Here is a 13611-nt window from a genome sequence, read left to right on the forward strand (position 1 = left end):
TGGACGTTTGCACTTTGGGAGTTGGTCTGTGCTGGGAGTGAGAGTGAGAGCCTGAGTGAGCCTGAGAATGTGTGTTGGCAGTGCCGGGAGGCAAGGTAAAGGCAGATGGCCAGAGTGTGTTTATCTGTGAAAGCACTGTGAAGGGAAGGTGAGGACCAGCAACAGCTCTGAGCCCTTAGATGTAGCGTGCGTCAGAACTCGCTTGGTTGTTGGCACTTTGGGAGGTGGTGTGTGCCGAGAGTGAGAGTGTGTTGGGATTGCCGGGAGGCAAGGCAAAGGCAGATGGGCAGAGTGTGTTTGTCTGTGAAAGCGGTGTCAAGGGAAGGTGAGGACCAGCAACAGCTCTAATCCCTTAGGCCTATCGTATGGGAGAAATGGCTTGGACGTTTGCACTTTGGGAAGTGGTCTGTTCCGTTAGTGAGAGTGAGAGTGAGCCTGAGAATGTGTGTTGGGAGTGCTGGGAGGCAAGGCAAAGGCAGATGGCCAGAGTGTGTTTGGCTGTGAAAGCGGTGTCAAGGGAAGGTGAGGACCAGCAACAGCTCTAAGCCCTTAGGCCTATCGTATGGGAGAAATGGCTTGGGTGTTTGCACTTTGGGAGGTGGTCTGTGCCAGGAGTGAGAGTGAGATTGAACCTGAGAATGTGTGTTGGGAGTGCTGGGAGGCAAAGCCAGGGTAGATGGGCAGAGTGTGTTTGGCTGTGAAAGCGGTGTCAAGGGAAGGTGAGGACCAGCAACAGCTCTAAGCCCTTACATGTAGCGTGCCTCCGAAATAGCTTGGGTGTTGGCACTTTGGGAGGTGGTCTGTGCCAAGAGTGAGACTGTGTGTTGGGAGTGCTGGGAGGCAAGGCAAAGGCAGATGGGCAGAATGTGTTTGTCTGTGAAAGCGGTGTCAAGGGAAGGTGAGGACCAGCAACAGCTCTAAGCCCATTAGGCCTGTCGCCTGGGAGAAATGGCTTGCGTGTTGTCACTATGGGAGGTGGTCTGTGCCGGGAGTGACAGTGAGATTGCACCTGAGAATGTGTGTTGGGAGTGCTGGGAGGCAAAGCCAGGGCAGATTCCCAGAGTGTGTTTGGCTGTGAAAGCGGTGTCAAGGGAAGGTAAGGACCAGCCACAGCTCTAAGCCCTTAGGCCTATCGTATGGGAGAAATGGCTTGCACGTCTGCACTTTGGGAGGTGGTCTGTGCCAGGAGTGAGAGTTAGATTGCGCCTGAGAATGTGTGTTGGGAGTGCTGGGAGGCAAAGCCAGGCTAGATGGGCAGAGTGTGTTTGGCTGTGAAAGCGCTGTGAAGGGAAGGTGATGACCAGCAACAGCTCTGAGCCCTTAGATGTAGCGTGTGTCAGAAACCGCTTGGGTGCTGGCACTTTGGGAGGTGGTGTGTGCCGAGAGTGAGAGTGTGTTGGGATTGCCGGGAGGCAAGGCAAAGGCAGATGGCCAGAGTGTGTTTGGCTGTGAAAGCGGTGTCAAGGGAAGGTGAGGACCAGCATCTGCTCTAAGCCCTTAGATGTAGCGTGCGTCAGAAATCGCTTGGTTGTTGGCACTTTGGGAGGTGGTGTGTGCCGAGAGTGAGAGTGTGTTGGGATTGCCGGGAGGCAAGGCAAAGGCAGATGGCCAGAGTGTGTTTGTCTGTGAAAGCGCTGTGAAGGGAAGGTGATGACCAGCAACAGCTCTAAGCCCTTAGGCCTATCGTATGGGAGAAATGGCTTGGGTGTTTGCACTTTGGGAGGTGGTCTGTGCCGGGAGTGAGAGTGAGAGTGAGCCTGAGAATGTGTGTTGGGAGTGCTGGGAGGCAAGGTAAAGGCAGATGGCCAGAGTGTGTTTGGCTGTGAAAGCGGTGTCAAGGGAAGGTGAGGACCAGCAACAGCTCTAAGCCCTTAGATGTAGCGTGCGTCAGAAATCGCTTGGACGTTTGCACTTTGGGAGTTGGTCTGTGCTGGGAGTGAGAGTGAGAGCCTGAGTGAGCCTGAGAATGTGTGTTGGCAGTGCCGGGAAGCAAGGTAAAGGCAGATGGCCAGAGTGTGTTTGGCTGTGAAAGCGCTGTGAAGGGAAGGTGAGGACCAGCAACAGCTCTGAGCCCTTAGATGTAGCGTGCGTCAGAACTCGCTTGGTTGTTGGCACTTTGGGAGGTGGTGTGTGCCGAGAGTGAGAGTGTGTTGGGATTGCCGGGAGGCAAGGCAAAGGCAGATGGGCAGAGTGTGTTTGGCTGTGAAAGCGGTGTCAAGGGAAGGTGAGGACCAGCAACAGCTCTAATCCCTTAGGCCTATCGTATGGGAGAAATGGCTTGGACGTTTGCACTTTGGGAAGTGGTCTGTTCCGGGAGTGAGAGTGAGATTGAGTCTGAGAATGTGTGTTGGGAGTGCTGGGAGGCAAGGCAAAGGCAGATGGGCAGAGTGTGTTTGGCTGTGAAAGCGGTGTCAAGGGAAGGTGAGGACCAGCATCAGCTCTAAGCCCTTAGGCCTATCGTATAGGAGAAATGGCTTCGGTGTTTGCACTTTGGGAGGTGGTCTGTGCCAGGAGTGAGAGTGAGATTGAACCTGAGAATGTGTGTTGGGAGTGCTGGGTGGCAAAGCCAGGGTAGATGGCCAGAGTGTGTTTGGCTGTGAAAGCGGTGTCAAGGGAAGGTGAGGACCAGCAACAGCTCTAAGCCCTTACATGTAGCGTGCCTCCGAAATAGCTTGGGTGTTGGCACTTTGGGAGGTGGTGTGTGCCAAGAGTGAGACTGTGTGTTGGGAGTGCTGGGAGGCAAGGCAAAGGCAGATGGGCAGAATGTGTTTGTCTGTGAAAGCGGTGTCAAGGGAAGGTGAGGACCAGCAACAGCTCTAAGCCCATTAGGCCTGTCGCCTGGGAGAAATGGCTTGCGTGTTGTCACTATGGGAGGTGGTCTGTGCCGGGAGTGACAGTGAGATTGCACCTGAGAATGTGTGTTGGGAGTGCTGGGAGGCAAAGCCAGGGCAGATTCCCAGAGTGTGTTTGGCTGTGAAAGCGGTGTCAAGGGAAGGTAAGGACCAGCCACAGCTCTAAGCCCTTAGGCCTATCGTATGGGAGAAATGGCTTGCACGTCTCCACTTTGGGAGGTGGTCTGTGCCAGGAGTGAGAGTTAGATTGCGCCTGAGAATGTGTGTTGGGAGTGCTGGGAGGCAAAGCCAGGCTAGATGGCCAGAGTGTGTTTGGCTGTGAAAGCGCTGTGAAGGGAAGGTGATGACCAGCAACAGCTCTGAGCCCTTAGATGTAGCGTGTGTCAGAAACCGCTTGGGTGCTGGCACTTTGGGAGGTGGTGTGTGCCGAGAGTGAGAGTGTGTTGGGATTGCCGGGAGGCAAGGCAAAGGCAGATGGCCAGAGTGTGTTTGGCTGTGAAAGCGGTGTCAAGGGAAGGTGAGGACCAGCATCTGCTCTAAGCCCTTAGATGTAGCGTGCGTCAGAAATCGCTTGGTTGTTGGCACTTTGGGAGGTGGTGTGTGCCGAGAGTGAGAGTGTGTTGGGATTGCCGGGAGGCAAGGCAAAGGCAGATGGGCAGAGTGTGTTTGTCTGTGAAAGCGCTGTGAAGGGAAGGTGATGACCAGCAACAGCTCTAAGCCCTTAGGCCTATCGTATGGGAGAAATGGCTTGGGTGTTTGCACTTTGGGAGGTGGTCTGTGCCGGTAGTGAGAGTGAGAGTGAGCCTGAGAATGTGTGTTGGGAGTGCTGGGAGGCAAGGTAAAGGCAGATGGCCAGAGTGTGTTTGGCTGTGAAAGCGGTGTCAAGGGAAGGTGAGGACCAGCAACAGCTCTAAGCCCTTAGATGTAGCGTGCGTCAGAAATCGCTTGGACGTTTGCACTTTGGGAGTTGGTCTGTGCTGGGAGTGAGAGTGAGAGCCTGAGTGAGCCTGAGAATGTGTGTTGGCAGTGCCGGGAAGCAAGGTAAAGGCAGATGGCCAGAGTGTGTTTGGCTGTGAAAGCGCTGTGAAGGGAAGGTGAGGACCAGCAACAGCTCTGAGCCCTTAGATGTAGCGTGCGTCAGAACTCGCTTGGTTGTTGGCACTTTGGGAGGTGGTGTGTGCCGAGAGTGAGAGTGTGTTGGGATTGCCGGGAGGCAAGGCAAAGGCAGATGGGCAGAGTGTGTTTGTCTGTGAAAGCGGTGTCAAGGGAAGGTGAGGACCAGCAACAGCTCTAATCCCTTAGGCCTATCGTATGGGAGAAATGGCTTGGACGTTTGCACTTTGGGAAGTGGTCTGTTCCGGGAGTGAGAGTGAGATTGAGTCTGAGAATGTGTGTTGGGAGTGCTGGGAGGCAAGGCAAAGGCAGATGGGCAGAGTGTGTTTGGCTGTGAAAGCGGTGTCAAGGGAAGGTGAGGACCAGCATCAGCTCTAAGCCCTTAGGCCTATCGTATAGGAGAAATGGCTTCGGTGTTTGCACTTTGGGAGGTGGTCTGTGCCAGGAGTGAGAGTGAGATTGAACCTGAGAATGTGTGTTGGGAGTGCTGGGTGGCAAAGCCAGGGTAGATGGCCAGAGTGTGTTTGGCTGTGAAAGCGGTGTCAAGGGAAGGTGAGGACCAGCAACAGCTCTAAGCCCTTACATGTAGCGTGCCTCCGAAATAGCTTGGGTGTTGGCACTTTGGGAGGTGGTCTGTGCCAAGAGTGAGACTGTGTGTTGGGAGTGCTGGGAGGCAAGGCAAAGGCAGATGGGCAGAATGTGTTTGTCTGTGAAAGCGGTGTCAAGGGAAGGTGAGGACCAGCAACAGCTCTAAGCCCATTAGGCCTGTCGCCTGGGAGAAATGGCTTGCGTGTTGTCACTATGGGAGGTGGTCTGTGCCGGGAGTGACAGTGAGATTGCACCTGAGAATGTGTGTTGGGAGTGCTGGGAGGCAAAGCCAGGGCAGATTCCCAGAGTGTGTTTGGCTGTGAAAGCGGTGTCAAGGGAAGGTAAGGACCAGCCACAGCTCTAAGCCCTTAGGCCTATCGTATGGGAGAAATGGCTTGCACGTCTCCACTTTGGGAGGTGGTCTGTGCCAGGAGTGAGAGTTAGATTGCGCCTGAGAATGTGTGTTGGGAGTGCTGGGAGGCCAAGCCAGGGTAGATGGCCAGAGTGTGTTTGGCTGTGAAAGCGCTGTGAAGGGAAGGTGATGACCAGCAACAGCTCTGAGCCCTTAGATGTAGCGTGTGTCAGAAACCGCTTGGGTGCTGGCACTTTGGGAGGTGGTGTGTGCCGAGAGTGAGAGTGTTTTGGGAGTGGTGGGAGTTGAGGCAAAGGCAGATGGCCAGAGTGTGTTTGGCTGTGAAAGCGGTGTCAAGGGAAGGTGAGGACCAGCCACATCTCTAAGCCCTTAGATGTAGCGTGCGTCAGAAATCGCTTGGACGTTTGCACTTTGGGAGTTGGTCTGTGCTGGGAGTGAGAGTGAGAGCCTGAGTGAGCCTGAGAATGTGTGTTGGCAGTGCCGGGAGGCAAGGTAGAGGCAGATGGCCAGAGTGTGTTTGTCTGTGAAAGCGCTGTGAAGGGAAGGTGATGACCAGCAACAGCTCTAAGCCCTTAGATGTAGCGTGCGTCAGAAATCGCTTGGTTGTTGGCACTTTGGAAGGTAGTGTGTTCCGAGAGTGAGAGTGTGTTGGGATTGCCGGGAGGCAAGGCAAAGGCAGATGGGCAGAGTGTGTTTGGCTGTGAAAGCGGTGTCAAGGGAAGGTGAGGACCAGCAACAGCTCTAAGCCCTTAGGCCTATCGTATGGGAGAAATGGCTCGGACGTTTGCACTTTGGGAGGTGGTCTGTGCCGGTAGTGAGAGTGAGAGTGAGCCTGAGAATGTGTGTTGGGAGTGCTGGTAGGCAAGGCAAAGGCCGATGGGCAGAGAGTGTTTGGCTGTGAAAGCGGTGTGAAGGGAAGGTGAGGACCAGCATCAGCTCTAAGCCCTTAGGCCTATCGTATGGGAGAAATGGCTTGGGTGTTTGCACTTTGGGAAGTGGTCTGTGCCGGGAGTGAGAGTGAGATTGAGCCTGAGAATGTGTGTTGGGAGTGCTGGGAGGCAAGGCAAAGGCCGATGGGCAGAGTGTGTTTGGCTGTGAAAGCGGTGTCAAGGGAAGGTGAGGACCAGCAACAACTCTAAGCCCATTAGGCCTGTCGCCTGGGAGAAATGGCTTGCGTGTTGTCACTATGGGAGGTGGTCTGTGCCGGGAGTGACAGTGAGATTGCACCTGAGAATGTGTGTTGGGAGTGCTGGGAGGCAAAGCCAGGGCAGATTCCCAGAGTGTGTTTGGCTGTGAAAGCGGTGTCAAGGCAAGGTAAGGACCAGCCACAGCTCTAAGCCCTTAGGCCTATCGTATGGGAGAAGTGGCTTGCACGTCTGCACTTTGGGAGGTGGTCTGTGCCAGGAGTGAGAGTTAGATTGCGCCTGAGAATGTGTGTTGGGAGTGCTGGGAGGCAAAGCCAGGCTAGATGGGCAGAGTGTGTTTGGCTGTGAAAGCGCTGTGAAGGGAAGGTGATGACCAGCAACAGCTCTGAGCCCTTAGATGTAGCGTGTGTCAGAAACCGCTTGGGTGCTGGCACTTTGGGAGGTGGTGTGTGCCGAGAGTGAGAGTGTGTTGGGATTGCCGGGAGGCAAGGCAAAGGCAGATGGCCAGAGTGTGTTTGGCTGTGAAAGCGGTGTCAAGGGAAGGTGAGGACCAGCATCTGCTCTAAGCCCTTAGATGTAGCGTGCGTCAGAAATCGCTTGGTTGTTGGCACTTTGGGAGGTGGTTTGTGCCGAGAGTGAGAGTGTGTTGGGATTGCCGGGAGGCAAGGCAAAGGCAGATGGGCAGAGTGTGTTTGTCTGTGAAAGCGGTGTCAAGGGAAGGTAAGGACCAGCCACAGCTCTAAGCCCTTAGGCCTATCGTATGGGAGAGATGGCTTGCACGTCTGCACTTTGGGAGGTGGTCTGTGCCAGGAGTGAGAGTTAGATTGCGCCTGAGAATGTGTGTTGGGAGTGCTGGGAGGCAAAGCCAGGGCAGATTCCCAGAGTGTGTTTGGCTGTGAAAGCGGTGTCAAGGCAAGGTAAGGACCAGCCACAGCTCTAAGCCCTTAGGCCTATCGTATGGGAGAAATGGCTTGCACGTCTGCACTTTGGGAGGTGGTCTGTGCCAGGAGAGAGAGTTAGATTGCGCCTGAGAATGTGTGTTGGGAGTGCTGGGAGGCAAAGCCAGGCTAGATGGGCAGAGTGTGTTTGGCTGTGAAAGCGCTGTGAAGGGAAGGTGAGGAACAGCAACAGCTCTGAGCCCTTAGATGTAGCGTGTGTCAGAAACCGCTTGGGTGCTGGCACTTTGGAGGTGGTGTGTGCCGAGAGTGAGAGTGTGTTGGGATTGCCGGGAGGCAAGGCAAAGGCAGATGGGCAGAGTGTGTTTGGCTGTGAAAGCGGTGTCAAGGGAAGGTAAGGACCAGCATCAGCTCTAAGCCCTTAGGCCTATCGTATGGTAGAAATGGCTTCGGTGTTTGCACTTTGGGAGGTGGTCTGTGCCAGGAGTGAGAGTGAGATTGAACCTGAGAATGTGTGTTGGGAGTGCTGGGAGGCAAGGTAAAGGCAGATGGCCAGAGTGTGTTTGGCTGTGAAAGCGGTGTCAAGGGAAGGTGAGGACCAGCAACTGCTCTAAGCCCTTAGATGTAGCGTGCGTCAGAAATCGCTTGGACGTTTGCACTTTGGGAGTTGGTCTGTGCTGGGAGTGAGAGTGAGAGCCTGAGTGAGCCTGAGAATGTGTGTTGGCAGTGCCGGGAGGCAAGGTAAAGGCAGATGGCCAGAGTGTGTTTATCTGTGAAAGCACTGTGAAGGGAAGGTGAGGACCAGCAACAGCTCTGAGCCCTTAGATGTAGCGTGCGTCAGAACTCGCTTGGTTGTTGGCACTTTGGGAGGTGGTGTGTGCCGAGAGTGAGAGTGTGTTGGGATTGCCGGGAGGCAAGGCAAAGGCAGATGGGCAGAGTGTGTTTGTCTGTGAAAGCGGTGTCAAGGGAAGGTGAGGACCAGCAACAGCTCTAATCCCTTAGGCCTATCGTATGGGAGAAATGGCTTGGACGTTTGCACTTTGGGAAGTGGTCTGTTCCGTTAGTGAGAGTGAGAGTGAGCCTGAGAATGTGTGTTGGGAGTGCTGGGAGGCAAGGCAAAGGCAGATGGCCAGAGTGTGTTTGGCTGTGAAAGCGGTGTCAAGGGAAGGTGAGGACCAGCAACAGCTCTAAGCCCTTAGGCCTATCGTATGGGAGAAATGGCTTGGGTGTTTGCACTTTGGGAGGTGGTCTGTGCCAGGAGTGAGAGTGAGATTGAACCTGAGAATGTGTGTTGGGAGTGCTGGGAGGCAAAGCCAGGGTAGATGGGCAGAGTGTGTTTGGCTGTGAAAGCGGTGTCAAGGGAAGGTGAGGACCAGCAACAGCTCTAAGCCCTTACATGTAGCGTGCCTCCGAAATAGCTTGGGTGTTGGCACTTTGGGAGGTGGTCTGTGCCAAGAGTGAGACTGTGTGTTGGGAGTGCTGGGAGGCAAGGCAAAGGCAGATGGGCAGAATGTGTTTGTCTGTGAAAGCGGTGTCAAGGGAAGGTGAGGACCAGCAACAGCTCTAAGCCCATTAGGCCTGTCGCCTGGGAGAAATGGCTTGCGTGTTGTCACTATGGGAGGTGGTCTGTGCCGGGAGTGACAGTGAGATTGCACCTGAGAATGTGTGTTGGGAGTGCTGGGAGGCAAAGCCAGGGCAGATTCCCAGAGTGTGTTTGGCTGTGAAAGCGGTGTCAAGGGAAGGTAAGGACCAGCCACAGCTCTAAGCCCTTAGGCCTATCGTATGGGAGAAATGGCTTGCACGTCTCCACTTTGGGAGGTGGTCTGTGCCAGGAGTGAGAGTTAGATTGCGCCTGAGAATGTGTGTTGGGAGTGCTGGGAGGCAAAGCCAGGCTAGATGGGCAGAGTGTGTTTGGCTGTGAAAGCGCTGTGAAGGGAAGGTGAGGACCAGCAACAGCTCTGAGCCCTTAGATGTAGTGTGTGTCAGAAACCGCTTGGGTGCTGGCACTTTGGGAGGTGGTGTGTGCCGAGAGTGAGAGTGTGTTGGGATTGCCGGGAGGCAAGGCAAAGGCAGATGGCCAGAGTGTGTTTGGCTGTGAAAGCGGTGTCAAGGGAAGGTGAGGACCAGCATGTGCTCTAAGCCCTTAGATGTAGCGTGCGTCAGAAATCGCTTGGTTGTTGGCACTTTGGGAGGTGGTGTGTGCCGAGAGTGAGAGTGTGTTGGGATTGCCGGGAGGCAAGGCAAAGGCAGATGGGCAGAGTGTGTTTGTCTGTGAAAGCGCTGTGAAGGGAAGGTGATGACCAGCAACAGCTCTAAGCCCTTAGGCCTATCGTATGGGAGAAATGGCTTGGGTGTTTGCACTTTGGGAGGTGGTCTGTGCCGGGAGTGAGAGTGAGCCTGAGAATGTGTGTTGGGAGTGCTGGGAGGCAAGGTAAAGGCAGATGGCCAGAGTGTGTTTGGCTGTGAAAGCGGTGTCAAGGGAAGGTGAGGACCAGCAACAGCTCTAATGCCTTAGGCCTATCGTATGGGAGAAATGGCTTGGACGTTTGCACTTTGGGAAGTGGTCTGTTCCGGGAGTGAGAGTGAGATTGAGTCTGAGAATGTGTGTTGGGAGTGCTGGGAGGCAAGGCAAAGGCCGATGGGCAGAGTGTGTTTGGCTGTGAAAGCGGTGTGAAGGGAAGGTGAGGACCAGCAACAGCTCTAATCCCTTAGGCCTATCGTATGGGAGAAATGGCTTGGACGTTTGCACTTTGGGAAGTGGTCTGTTCCGTTAGTGAGAGTGAGAGTGAGCCTGAGAATGTGTGTTGGGAGTGCTGGGAGGCAAGGCAAAGGCAGATGGGCAGAGTGTGTTTGGCTGTGAAAGCGGTGTCAAGGGAAGGTGAGGACCAGCATCAGCTCTAAGCCCTTAGGCCTATCGTATAGGAGAAATGGCTTCGGTGTTTGCACTTTGGGAGGTGGTCTGTGCCAGGAGTGAGAGTGAGATTGAACCTGAGAATGTGTGTTGGGAGTGCTGGGTGGCAAAGCCAGGGTAGATGGCCAGAGTGTGTTTGGCTGTGAAAGCGGTGTCAAGGGAAGGTGAGGACCAGCAACAGCTCTAAGCCCTTACATGTAGCGTGCCTCCGAAATAGCTTGGGTGTTGGCACTTTGGGAGGTGGTCTGTGCCAAGAGTGAGACTGTGTGTTGGGAGTGCTGGGAGGCAAGGCAAAGGCAGATGGGCAGAATGTGTTTGTCTGTGAAAGCGGTGTCAAGGGAAGGTGAGGACCAGCAACAGCTCTAAGCCCATTAGGCCTGTCGCCTGGGAGAAATGGCTTGCGTGTTGTCACTATGGGAGGTGGTCTGTGCCGGGAGTGACAGTGAGATTGCACCTGAGAATGTGTGTTGGGAGTGCTGGGAGGCAAAGCCAGGGCAGATTCCCAGAGTGTGTTTGGCTGTGAAAGCGGTGTCAAGGGAAGGTAAGGACCAGCCACAGCTCTAAGCCCTTAGGCCTATCGTATGGGAGAAATGGCTTGCACGTCTGCACTTTGGGAGGTGGTCTGTGCCAGGAGTGAGAGTTTGATTGCGCCTGAGAATGTGTGTTGGGAGTGCTGGGAGGCAAAGCCAGGGCAGATTCCCAGAGTGTGTTTGGCTGTGAAAGCGGTGTCAAGGCAAGGTAAGGACCAGCCACAGCTCTAAGCCCTTAGGCCTATCGTATGGGAGAAATGGCTTGCACGTCTGCACTTTGGGAGGTGGTCTGTGCCAGGAGAGAGAGTTAGATTGCGCCTGAGAATGTGTGTTGGGAGTGCTGGGAGGCAAAGCCAGGCTAGATGGGCAGAGTGTGTTTGGCTGTGAAAGCGCTGTGAAGGGAAGGTGAGGACCAGCAACAGCTCTGAGCCCTTAGATGTAGCGTGTGTCAGAAACCGCTTGGGTGCTGGCACTTTGGAGGTGGTGTGTGCCGAGAGTGAGAGTGTGTTGGGATTGCCGGGAGGCAAGGCAAAGGCAGATGGGCAGAGTGTGTTTGGCTGTGAAAGCGGTGTCAAGGGAAGGTAAGGACCAGCATCAGCTCTAAGCCCTTAGGCCTATCGTATGGTAGAAATGGCTTCGGTGTTTGCACTTTGGGAGGTGGTCTGTGCCAGGAGTGAGAGTGAGATTGAACCTGAGAATGTGTGTTGGGAGTGCTGGGAGGCAAGGTAAAGGCAGATGGCCAGAGTGTGTTTGGCTGTGAAAGCGGTGTCAAGGGAAGGTGAGGACCAGCAACTGCTCTAAGCACTTAGATGTAGCGTGCGTCAGAAATCGCTTGGACGTTTGCACTTTGGGAGTTGGTCTGTGCTGGGAGTGAGAGTGAGAGCCTGAGTGAGCCTGAGAATGTGTGTTGGCAGTGCCGGGAGGCAAGGTAAAGGCAGATGGCCAGAGTGTGTTTATCTGTGAAAGCACTGTGAAGGGAAGGTGAGGACCAGCAACAGCTCTGAGCCCTTAGATGTAGCGTGCGTCAGAACTCGCTTGGTTGTTGGCACTTTGGGAGGTGGTGTGTGCCGAGAGTGAGAGTGTGTTGGGATTGCCGGGAGGCAAGGCAAAGGCAGATGGGCAGAGTGTGTTTGTCTGTGAAAGCGGTGTCAAGGGAAGGTGAGGACCAGCAACAGCTCTAATCCCTTAGGCCTATCGTATGGGAGAAATGGCTTGGACGTTTGCACTTTGGGAAGTGGTCTGTTCCGTTAGTGAGAGTGAGAGTGAGCCTGAGAATGTGTGTTGGGAGTGCTGGGAGGCAAGGCAAAGGCAGATGGCCAGAGTGTGTTTGGCTGTGAAAGCGGTGTCAAGGGAAGGTGAGGACCAGCAACAGCTCTAAGCCCTTACATGTAGCGTGCCTCCGAAATAGCTTGGGTGTTGGCACTTTGGGAGGTGGTCTGTGCCAAGAGTGAGACTGTGTGTTGGGAGTGCTGGGAGGCAAGGCAAAGGCAGATGGGCAGAGTGTGTTTGTCTGTGAAAGCGGTGTCAAGGGAAGGTGAGGACCAGCAACAGCTCTAAGCCCATTAGGCCTGTCGCCTGGGAGAAATGGCTTGCGTGTTGTCACTATGGGAGGTGGTCTGTGCCGGGAGTGACAGTGAGATTGCACCTGAGAATGTGTGTTGGGAGTGCTGGGAGGCAAAGCCAGGGCAGATTCCCAGAGTGTGTTTGGCTGTGAAAGCGGTGTCAAGGGAAGGTAAGGACCAGCCACAGCTCTAAGCCCTTAGGCCTATCGTATGGGAGAAATGGCTTGCACGTCTGCACTTTGGGAGGTGGTCTGTGCCAGGAGTGAGAGTTAGATTGCGCCTGAGAATGTGTGTTGGGAGTGCTGGGAGGCAAAGCCAGGCTAGATGGGCAGAGTGTGTTTGGCTGTGAAAGCGCTGTGAAGGGAAGGTGAGGACCAGCAACAGCTCTGAGCCCTTAGATGTAGCGTGTGTCAGAAACCGCTTGGGTGCTGGCACTTTGGGAGGTGGTGTGTGCCGAGAGTGAGAGTGTGTTGGGATTGCCGGGAGGCAAGGCAAAGGCAGATGGCCAGAGTGTGTTTGGCTGTGAAAGCGGTGTCAAGGGAAGGTGAGGACCAGCATCTGCTCTAAGCCCTTAGATGTAGCGTGCGTCAGAAATCGCTTGGTTGTTGGCACTTTGGGAGGTGGTGTGTGCCGAGAGTGAGAGTGTGTTGGGATTGCCGGGAGGCAAGGCAAAGGCAGATGGCCAGAGTGTGTTTGTCTGTGAAAGCGCTGTGAAGGGAAGGTGATGACCAGCAACAGCTCTAAGCCCTTAGGCCTATCGTATGGGAGAAATGGCTTGGGTGTTTGCACTTTGGGAGGTGGTCTGTGCCGGGAGTGAGAGTGAGAGTGAGCCTGAGAATGTGTGTTGGGAGTGCTGGGAGGCAAGGTAAAGGCAGATGGCCAGAGTGTGTTTGGCTGTGAAAGCGGTGTCAAGGGAAGGTGAGGACCAGCAACAGCTCTAAGCCCTTAGATGTAGCGTGCGTCAGAAATCGCTTGGACGTTTGCACTTTGGGAGTTGGTCTGTGCTGGGAGTGAGAGTGAGAGCCTGAGTGAGCCTGAGAATGTTTGTTGGCAGTGCCGGGAAGCAAGGTAAAGGCAGATGGCCAGAGTGTGTTTGGCTGTGAAAGCGCTGTGAAGGGAAGGTGAGGACCAGCAACAGCTCTGAGCCCTTAGATGTAGCGTGCGTCAGAACTCGCTTGGTTGTTGGCACTTTGGGAGGTGGTGTGTGCCGAGAGTGAGAGTGTGTTGGGATTGCCGGGAGGCAAGGCAAAGGCAGATGGGCAGAGTGTGTTTGGCTGTGAAAGCGGTGTCAAGGGAAGGTGAGGACCAGCAACAGCTCTAATCCCTTAGGCCTATCGTATGGGAGAAATGGCTTGGACGTTTGCACTTTGGGAAGTGGTCTGTTCCGTTAGTGAGAGTGAGAGTGAGCCTGAGAATGTGTGTTGGGAGTGCTGGGAGGCAAGGCAAAGGCAGATGGGCAGAGTGTGTTTGGCTGTGAAAGCGGTGTCAAGGGAAGGTGAGGACCAGCATCAGCTCTAAGCCCTTAGGCCTATCGTATAGGAGAAATGGCTTCGGTGTTTGCACTTTGGGAGGTGGTCTGTGCCAGGAGTGAGAGTGAGATTGAACCTGAGAATGTGTGTTGGGAGTGCTGGGTGGCAAAGC

Source organism: Pelecanus crispus, chromosome 6 (assembly GCF_030463565.1).
Source record: "Pelecanus crispus isolate bPelCri1 chromosome 6, bPelCri1.pri, whole genome shotgun sequence".
Taxonomy (NCBI): Eukaryota; Metazoa; Chordata; class Aves; order Pelecaniformes; family Pelecanidae; genus Pelecanus; species Pelecanus crispus.